We start from the raw sequence: 11,478 nt of genomic DNA, 5'->3' as shown, positions 1-11,478 counted from the left end.
AATTACTTGGGTATACATTAGTATTTTATTTTTGATGCTCAATCTTGTTCTGGGATTGCAGAATCTCAGAATTTGACCAATGTTTATCGTGGCTTGTTTAATTCCGTTTGCAACATGGCTTTTGAAATTTAATTTGTTGTCCATATACACTCCGAGATATTTTATACCATCTGAAGGATATATCATATGTCCCGTAATGTTGACAAAAGTGTTTGTGGGTAGAATTCTGGAAGAAAACCATACCATTTCACACTTTTCTGGGTTAAGTTTTGCTTTGTTGAAATAGTTCCATTGTTCTATTTTATATATTTCATCTTGAACCATTTTCAGTGCTTTTTTGAGGATCATCGTCTGATGTCATCAGAATTACATCATCAGCGTACATACCCAGGAGTCCATGGACGATATTTGGGAAATCATCCATGAATATGTTGTGAATGTATGGTCCCAAATTGGACCCCTGGTTAATTCCTCCAGTTATTTTTCCCACTCTTGATTGGAATTTGTACCAATTTGGAATTTGTACTCTCCAATTTGTACTTGAAAAATTCTGTTTTAAAAATATTAAAGTAAGAACTTGATGATAACTGGTGGGTATCCTCTGGTTAGAATTTTTTGAAGTAGTCCTGCTCGTCATATACAGTCAAAGGCCTTGCTATAGTCGAGTGCGACTACTCTACTGTGTATTCTCTCGTAATTCTTGCCCTTTGAACATGCTCCATTACCCTGCGTAGTTGGTGGCATGTACCATGCATGGTTGTGAAACCGAATTGTTCTATACGTCCTAGTTTGAGCCTATTTGTAGTTTCCACAATTCTTGCTGTAATCGATTTTTCAAATAACTTGGATAGATGTGGTAACAAGGTCTGTATGAGCTAGCTTCATCTTTGGGTTGGTAAGCCCATAGACATAGAACAGTATTCTTATTCTCTATGGGTGTTCCTACATTGGCGTATGCTTGGGATTATTCACCGCCAAGTTGTAGTTCGTCAGTACCTCATTTTGGCTTTCACATATTTCCCTCGCAAGTATATCATGTGTGATGCTTGTGTCACAGTCTTGCACAGTGCGTGATTCAGGAGGCCTGTTGCAAGTTTCTTTGATATATGCTACTTCACCGCTCACCAACTCCGGCCATAACGCTATACCGCAATTTACTACCATTAACGAGTTGGGTTGGAAGTGAAGGTCCATCTATCGGTGGTCGCATCAAGCTCGTTAGAGAAAAATCTCTCATTCTATATTCTCCTCCCTGTTCGTACCTGAGACACGAAGGGAGCCTACACATTGGTAGACGAGCATCTTACCAATATGTAACTCCAGCGTTTCATTCATATACTGGCAACATGCGGATATCCACCAGCCACTTATATAGCTCCACCACATGAATGATCAAGTGAATGGCCAAATGATTGTGTGGGTGACCTTATGAGTAGACAAGTGAGTGGGTGAATGACCATATCAGTGACCAAATGAGAGAACTTATGAATAAGTGTGAGTGACCATATAAGTGACCAAATGAGTGAACTTATGAATAAGTGTAAGTGACCATATAAGTGACCAAATGAGTGAACATATGAATAAGTGTGAGTGACCATATAAGTGACCAAATGAGTGAACTTATGAATAAGTGTGAGTGCCATATGGTTGAGTGAATGGCCATATGGTTGAGTGAATGACCATATGGTTGAGTGAATGACCATATGGTTGAGTGAATGACCATATGGTTGAGTGAATGACCATATGGTTGAGTGAATGACCATATGGTTGAGTGAATGACCATATGGTTGAGTGAATGACCATATGGTTGAGTGAATGACCATTAATATGATCAAGTGAGTGACCGTATGAGTGAGTGAACATGAGTGTAAGGTTCAGGAGAAAAGAGTGGATAGCAGGCCTGGGAGAAACAGGAGTCGCGAGGGGAAACAAAAGCGAACTATTTAAGACATTCGAAAAAGGGAGGAGTGTGAAGTTTTGTACCGAAGAGACATGACGGTTTCGTGGGGGGTGTTGGATAATAAATGAAACAAAGTGTTGTTTCTTCTTTTGGGAGCCTAGAACCTAATCATTTCGCCCTGAAATCGTAGTAGAAGTACAGCCGAGGACCTACGACCGATAAGAATAAGACGGGGAAACTTTACTATGAGCCTGACCGTATTACTGACCAAGTACCTGACCGTATTAGTGACTGAGTTAGTGAACGTATGAGTGACCACACTCACTTAGTCTCTGATACGGTTGCATACTGTCACTCATACGGGGTCTCTCTCTCTCTCTCTCTCTCTCTCACTCACTTCTCTCATACGGCCATGCATCCATTTATCTGGTCACTCACCTACAAACTTGTCAATTCATACGGTCACTAACTTATTCCATCGGTCACCATACGGTCACTCATGCATTCACAGGGTCATTGATATGCCACTCAGCCACTCGCTTAGTCACTCATACAGTCACTCACTTGGCAACGCATCCACTCACTTCGGCACTCACAAGGTCAGGGCAGGAGGAATGGCCAGAGCGAAATGGCAACGGACGGAACTTCGTAGGCGAAATTTCCGCAAACCCACAGATACAATCCATGGGAATCATGTGGTTATTATACCGACTTCCTTCTGTTCAGGATTCTCGCAATGTATAAAACCTGCTCCTGCAGCATTATCGCCCATGCTTTTTCGTCTATTTTGTCGATATTGTCTGAAAATTGTTGGTCTAATTACGACATCATTTTGTAAAAAAATACCACCTTATAAAATAAAATGTTTCGCCTTAATGCACAGTTAACTGTATATGCTTGCTGACATAACTCACTGTGTAACTTTTTCGACGTTCCCCCCCCCCCCCCCGTTATAAAGAGAAAGATTCGAAACCTCACGATATTGTAGGTCTTAGTGGAAAGAAGAATAAAGGAAACATGGAAGCAGTTTGTACCTCGTTTTCTTTCTCCACCAAGACGATACCCTTCAAAAACACTGGTCCAGCAATATCTCCGAGGATCAAATAAGAATTTGTCGTAGTTTCCTGACATGTAAGCTTACTTAGAGATTTTCACGCTCCGTTCAGCAACTTCAATAGACGAGAGAAAAAAAACGAAGTCTTCTTCCCCGATTCATTCAGTGAGAGATGAACAAGAGAGAGAGAAAAATAAGGGAATTCAGTATAAGCTATGAGTTTATTGAAAATTTTAAGCGGAGTCCAAATGTCAAAGTTTATTTAGTACGTACGAAGTAAGATATCCAGTGAGTTTTCTTTTTAGATAAAATAAATGCCCTGATTTTATTTAATATCTTCTATTTAACTCTACTTTATATCGTTTTCTATTTCTGTACTTTGTGAAGCGAATATAATATTGCCCCATTTGCTTTTCTTTTTTATACTTGTTTTTTTACAAATGTACACAACATGATTTTTTTTCTTTTGATTTCGAATAAATGCATTTTCCCTTTTTCATGTGTTTTCTTAGAAAAATCTTAGCTTTTCTTTCTCTCATTTATTTTTAACTTATCAAAGTTTAGGGATTATGTATGGTGCAGTGCATAAGTACAGAGTAGGAAAAAAAAGAAACAAAATAAAATTATATAGAAATGAGCAGAGGAATCGACTTAAATTGGTGTAAAGAAACTTGGCCCCCGACTTTTCATATAAAAACCTTAACGGTCAGAGGGATCGGCATGTTGATACTCTAAGGCGCAATCGTTTTTTGAAGCCGGCCAAAAATATAAATTCGGACATTGGCAGGGTCAACTGGCCTTAATGCATGTGGCAAAATGTACCGGGCCGGTACCTTTTTGGATCACATGGACGGGGCCAAGTGAGTTGGTGTTTGACCGTATGAGTGAATGATCGTATTAGTTGCCAAATGAGTGGGTGACTGATTGTTTGACTTGATAAGTGAGTGGGTGAGAGTGACCGTATAAGTAGTTATGTGAGTTACCAAGTGAGAAGGTGAATACTGACTGAGTAAGTGACTCGTGAGTAAGAGACTCACTCACCCAGTCACTTAGTCATTTATATCGTCACTCACGTAAATGGTCATTTATACGATTACTCACGTAAATGGTCATTTATACGATTACTCACGTAAATGGTCATCTATACGGTTAATCACGGACCGCTTGGTCATTTATACGGTTGCTCACCAATCATTTGGTCATTTATACGGTTACTCACCAATTACTTGGTCATTTATACGGTTACTCGCCAATCATTTGACCACTCATACGGTCTTTCATCCAGTCACTTAATCACTCATATCACTCACGTACCTATACAATCACTCACTCATATGACCACTCGCCTGTTCATACGGCCACTTACCTTGCCCTGACCGGGCGAAATGTCGGGGGGAAAACTATCGGCGACCAAAAGTGCCAGGAGCGAAACATCCTAGGGACGAAACGCGGAGGCTAAAATCTCGCACGCGATTTCCTCGGATCCCACTTAAAAAATACGCATAAGAGAAAAAATAAAACAGCTCCATCATAGAATGCGTTGATGAACTCAAAATGATAATTAATACCCTATTTGTGATGCAATTTATCGATTCGCATAAAAGAATTTCATATAACCAAGCAATGAAAGTTTAGTGATAGTATACTTGAACGAGCAGAAATGTTGGAACTTTTAATATATATATATATATATATATATATATATATTAAAAGTAATTCGACCAAATAATTGATATAAAATTCGACCAAACATACTAAAAACCAAGAAAACTTTCTTCTGATGACCATTATCATAGAGAGATCGATATATTTCGCTATAGTTTTCCAGCTGACGTAGAAATATCATCTTACACTGAGATCGAGAAGCGACAGCATGATGTTCATTTTGTGTGAAATGTATACAGGGTGAATCCGACCTATTCTTCCCAAACGAAAGGGGGTGATAGACGAGCCCAAATGGATCATCAAACAATTTGATTTTGCACAAAAAATCCTATGATGTAACACTACCTCTGTCTACAGGATAGAGAGATCTATCCTCTATCTACAGATATATAGATTCACCACCTTTTACTTCTATGCTTAATTGCACTCATGTCTTAAAAAAAAAAACTAATAATCGTCATCATAGGATTTAAGAAGGTTTCGACAGCTGGCTGATGCGAAGATAATCCCAGGAAAAAACTGCCCTTGTGCCATGGTGAGTGCTTTCTAGACCACTAGACTACAATGCCATGCGAAACCTCTTTCCTTACAGCTAGTGTGCTCTGAACGGGGCGGTACATTGACAGCCAGTCCTTACTCATGCCAAAGCTAGCAATTTCTGACACTGCCACCAGATGGCGAATTATCCAAAGACGACCTCACTCTCCGCTATAAGTACGAAGGTTTCGACAGCTGGCTGATGCGAAAATAAATCCAGAAAAGAAAATTCAACTGGCATTACGAGGAATCGAATCTACGTCCTCTCACTTTCCGAATGAACACCCTAGACCACTAGACTACAAAGCCAACGAACCCTCTTTCCTTAGAGCTCGTGTGCGCTGAACGGGGCCGCACATGGACAGATTTATATCTTTGCATCAGCCAGCTGTCGGAACCTTCGTACTAATAGCGGAGAGTGATATCAACTTCGGATATGTCTCCATCTAGTCTGAAATTGTGACCATAATTGTGTCAGAGATTTTTACCTTTGCCCTGAGTTAGGTCTGACTGTCTACGCATGGCCCCGTTCAGCGCACACAAGCTCTAAGGAAAGAGGATTCGTTAGAATTTTAGTCTAGTGTGAGGACGTTGGTTTGATTTCTCGCAAAGCCTGTTGAATTTTCTTTCCTGGATTTATCTTCGCATCAGCCAAAACACCTTCGTATTAATGGCGGAGATATTATCTTTGTATCACAGGATTTTCCTATTGCTTTCTGGCTCACAACAAGAAATTTCTTAATAATGATAATAATCTCCTATTTGTTTACTTTATATGTCTTTATCTAACCTAAATTTTTCTTCCTAATCTCAAACGCTTCTTATCTCTTTTCTTATTAATCCCTCCTTATCTTCTGCATCAGTCAATGTTGATCTCTTCCTTAACAATATTTCTCTATCAATGCCTCTTTGTTATGTACCAGGTATTTCGAATAGTTATTCGAAGATCTTTTGTATATATTCTAGTGCACAAGGAGTGCCAGCCCATTTTCGATTCTCACATAAAATATATGTTACATAAATGTGATAAATACGGTTGTTACGCATAATCACCGATCATTTTGGTAAGTTTTATAAATTTTGCGAATTCATCATATTCACTCTTGATTATATATGGTCTCCAGCTCGTTTACCTAAATATGATGAATCGTCAATGAATTACAGAACTTAAATTTTTCTGACATTTTGCTCAAATTTCAGTCTGGGGTGGACGTATTATCATTTGACCACTTTTGCCCCACGAAAGTCATTTTCTACACAAGAGGGCTATTGGACCGGGATCTGCAATTTATTAGTGATTCCGAACTGCAGCCCATTTCTTTTACTCACCGAGAGGTTGGTCTGTTTCTGTGATCATGTTGTCGGTTCTGTTGTACCCCTGTGTCAGGAAAGTTTCTAACAGGGACAAACCGGGTATCAAACTCGCGGCACATCTAAACATACTTTGGTACTTTAAACATACTTTTTGGTTACCGCGTCCGTGAAGTGATATACAGTACTAGAAACTAGGATGATCATTGTATTATACTCCATTGGCAGAGATAGACCTGAAAGGTCTGGTGAGGCATGATGATCATATCAGTTCATATATACGCACATACATTAGATCTTTCGGCTCTAGGGAGGGGGGGGGGGTCTTTGTGCAATGTCTCATCTCCACCTATGCTTATACTACAAACATGAACATTTAAAAATGAAAAGATACTGCACAATCCGGCAGTGACCTATCAATTAAACAATCCTCGGACTAGGTCCCTGTTCGGTTAGTTAGTTAGTCTAGGATTATGAATTTGTTTAGTGATGTTCAAAATGTTTAAAAATAGTTGGAGAAAGCTAACATTAGCTCTAAGATTAGATGATACTGTATCGTTACACGTTTTTGTCCTTATATAACATTTATTTCCGTTTTTAATTTTTATGACCAAACATGTGTAGTACAACCATCACTTACGGGAGATACGGTTAAGTGGTTGAATTTGAGTGATATATTTCCGTTTCTTTCCAGATTAATCATACTTACCAACTTCAGGCGAGAATCATGTATAATCACCAGTAAAACGGATAAAAGAGCATTTATAAAACTTACCGAGACGAGATTGGTGGTACTAACCAGCAATTTTGAATAATAACAGATTTATCACATATAAAGTAACATATACACAAATACAAGGATGACGTCACTCTCCGCTACCATACGAAGGTTTTAACACAACTGGCTGTTGCGAAGATATGTTTTGGAAAGAGAGAAAATTCAACTGCCCCTGCGGGAAATCGAATCCACGTCCTTTCACTTTCCGGGTGAATGCCCTAGACCACTAGAGGCACCGAATCTCTCAATCTTTCCTTCGAATTCGTGCACACTGAAAGTGACCGTACATGGACGGCCGAACCAGACTCAGGCCAAGCTTGTGACGTCATCCTTGTATAAGTCGCCATCTGGTGGCAGCGTCAGCAGTTGTGAGCTTGGCCTGAGCCTGGTCCGGCCGTCCATGTTTTTATTAAACAATTTTTATTCACAGAAATTAAATGAAACTGTACATAAAGACATTTTCCCTTCAATATATGCATTTCAAATATTTTTAAGCGAGAAAAAACTCACTTTTTGTAATTCTGAAACTAACTAAATTTTCATCTCTTTAGCAGGAAAGCATGGGGCCGTTATGCCCCTTCCGTTGTGCACTTATTCGGAGGGGAGCAGTCGTAGCCCACTTGGTTGTGACAAGTACTAGTTTATAGGCCCAGCTTACTTCTCATGAAATAATTTATCTGGATTTAGACCATTGGCCCCCGTTGGATAGATTAGCAGAGATTAGCAGCACATGAGTCGAGCTTATTTGATGTTGCTAACGAGGGGGAAAGGTCAGAACTATGCTTACATTTGCTAACAAGAGAGGATCTGATGGGGAGAGTAACAAGAATAGCCGAAATTCTGCTTACGTAATACTTAAATAGCCCTTTCTTTACAGTTCAGTTGCCTTTGGTGAATGAAAAATTTAAATTCAAGGTAACAGTAAAATGCTTTTCTTCTTTATAGAATTTCCCAATGATTTTCGATTAAATTGAAGTTTCACTTTCAAAATGGGGGATAATGATATAACGTTAGTCCTTAAATGAATACACAAAAACGCGGCTCTCTATCCTCACTTGTTAAGTAAAAAATTGAAGAAATCCATACTTCTTTACGAGGACAAAAAATAAATAAATAAATAAAATAAAATAAAAGTAAATACCTCAGAAAAGATTCGTCTTTTTATCATGTGCCGCATGTCCAGAAGGCAAAACCAAAGCGAGAAGCTGTTATTTTCTTTCCGGCTACATCTTAAGCTGTCTCTTTTCATGTAAGATACACTCAGTTCGGAACCCAAACCTGTCAGCTTTGCAGTTTCAGCGTCACGTGGAATAAAAGACAGTGACGATGACGAGTGTCTTTCAAATTTCTTCTAAGAAAAAAGATATCGCCTTCGAGGCTAAAACAGATACCACGTGGACTACATAGATCAGATATCGATGATATCGATCCAGTCTGAGTTTTGAAACTGAAAGAAGATTTTGCCTCGAACGTTTCGTTCTAAAGCTACTATTTGGAAATTCTAAAGAATTGTGCTCAATATCTAGAATAACAGGAGCGAAAAGAAAAATCAATACATAGGTGACCGAGGAAAATACATCATCATATCCTAAAATTTAAAAACACGGGGATATAAAATATTATTCTCCAAAGATTTTAACTAGTTTTATAAGTTTTGATTCTTCCAGAATTCACTGATATCAATTCGGGCAGTATCCACTGATTCCGGCCAGTCTTCCCTTAGGGGTGTACGACAGAGGCGGTCGCACGGGACCCCTCACACTTATAGAATTGAAAAAAATATTCAATGAAATAATTACTTTTGTTTGTAGTAAGTAAGGTGTGTGAGCTTTGAATGATTTTATTCTTGAATTTTCATCAATCCTAGAATTATTTCTCTCATTAATTTTGAATTTTCATGAATTCTGTCACTTTTTTTCTTTGATTAATTCTGAGTTTTGTATTAATTCTGGAATTATTTCTCTCATTAGTTCTGAATTTTCATAAAGTGTGGAATTATTTCCTTTTCTCATCAGCGTTAGTTTTCCTCAATTCTGGATTTATTTAATGCATTGATTTTGAATTTTCATCAATTCTCGATTTATTTATCTAATCATTTTTTAATTTTTATTGGAGCTGGAGTTATTTATATCCTTAATTATTATTTTTTATTTATTACATTAATTAATTAGATTATTAATTTATTAATTTTCATTAGTTTCGAAAATATTTTGTCACCAATTCTGATTATTCTGCAGTTCTGAATTTTCGCGGATTCACAATTTCAATTTAATTTTCGCGCTAATTTACATGTAAATGTAAATTAACACAATTACATGTCCGTGATAATGTATGCAATTTTGGATGCCGCTTCTATTCCCACTCAGAATATATGAAATCGGAGCTAAGGAGCCCCCGAAATAATTTTCTGATAAGTACGGCCGCGATCCTGGCTATGCTCTGATATCCATAAATTTATTTTGAACACGCGCTGTTTAATTGAAATTATTTTTAAAAAATCCCACTAAAAAGTTAAGAGAGAAGAACTTGAAACATTTGAAACTCTTTAAGACAGAAACTTCGCAAAGAATTCCAGAAGTGAAACGTGTAAAGGTTAAAATTATTCTAGAAACTTCTTCTCCTTCTCTAACTTAGTTCGTCTTTTGAAACAGAAAGTTTACTGGTCTCAAGAGGAACAAAGTCGAAACACACGCCACCTTAACTTACAATCCATGTTGCGATCAAGTAGCGGGTGAATAGGCTCCGCGAAGCATTTGTACAAAGCGTCGGATAAGTGAGTATCATTAAAAATCCAAGAAAGTGCATGACGCTAAGAGTAAGTTTGTGAACTGCAAAGTGCATCTGATATGTTACAAACAAGTTCTTATACACTAAAATGCTTCATCCAACGCGGTATAACATATGAAATATGCACTCATGCGTATGATTATGAAACTTACGTGTATCGTGAAACTGCAAAAAAGAAACTAATTTGAACAGCCGAAGGAAAATTGATGAAAAGAAAATTGATGCAGGTTTGAATCCTAATTGGCGGCCAGCTGAAGTTGGTTTTCTGCGACTCCAACTTTGATTCGCGAATGCGAGCCGTTCTCTCCTTTGAAGAAGTATTCTCTCCGCAGCAAGCAGTCAGGCCTTCAACACGATACTAACATAACATGAAAATTCAAGCATATACCATCTTCATTAAAATATGGAAAACAGATGACACCACCAGCAAGGAAATGAAACGCTCACAATGATGATAATATTGATGTATTACGGCTAGGCATATGCATACACACGCCACGTTTCTGTATGTACCGATTCGTTAGAAATTCCGCATAAGAATGTATACGAGATGCATAAGAAAATCCCCTATCTGGGTGGATGTCGTAACTTATATCCTCTCTCCCTAGATATCTATCTGATCTCTTTATTAATTAATTAAGACGTTTCCGAACATCTGTAAAACTTTCTCCTGAATGGGCACGGCTGTAGCCAGCTCAGAACAAGGAAACTAGAATCGAAGACACATACTCCTATCAGTGAATATAGATAAATTATATATATTTCTATTATATTTTTCTCATAACTTTCTGTTCTTTTTGTGATACTTTCTCATATTCTGGATTGCTGTCCTTTCATATAAATTTGAAATGGCACCCATATTTTTAATGGGTATTTCTTTTCTGCCAAAAACTCTGCTATTTTGTCTATTGCAGCCTTTGTATTTGTAATTACGACAGCAGAATGATTACTGAAAAATGCATTCAAAATAATCGGTTTGTGTTCTCAAAACATTTACCAATCCAAAATAAGGAAGTGGCATGCCAACCAGTTTTTTCCATTATTGCAGAAAGTAGCAAATGCCATCGTTTTCACTGTAATACATATCCATACATGGTAAACCATTTCTTCAACAAGAATATGGCAGGTTATTTTCATTGGTAGGCGATGTACCAATCGATTAATTCGTCGGCTAATTCTATTCCTCAGTTCTAACAATAAAAAAGGAAAGAAGGCGGAAAATCTCATGTGGGAAAGAAATGTAACTAACGCAGAAAAACAAAAATGGACGTCCATTAACTCGATTTAGACATCAAACGTCAAAATGTATTTTTTATTTATATATTTATATATTTGTTTCGTTTCCTTTTTATGTCGCTAATGACGGTGGAAAAAACCACACTTCAAAGCTTGAAAAAAAAGCGTCACGGACAGTTTCTTAACAAGATAGGTTCCAAGAAACACGCC

This window comes from Pholcus phalangioides, unplaced genomic scaffold, assembly GCF_987345545.1.
Source record: "Pholcus phalangioides strain wild (caught in Gottingen) unplaced genomic scaffold, Ppha-v1.0 ptg000015l_1, whole genome shotgun sequence".
NCBI classification, from domain to species: Eukaryota; Metazoa; Arthropoda; class Arachnida; order Araneae; family Pholcidae; genus Pholcus; species Pholcus phalangioides.
The sequence above is the reverse complement of the archived record's forward strand: the minus strand, read 5'-3'. Positions refer to the sequence as shown.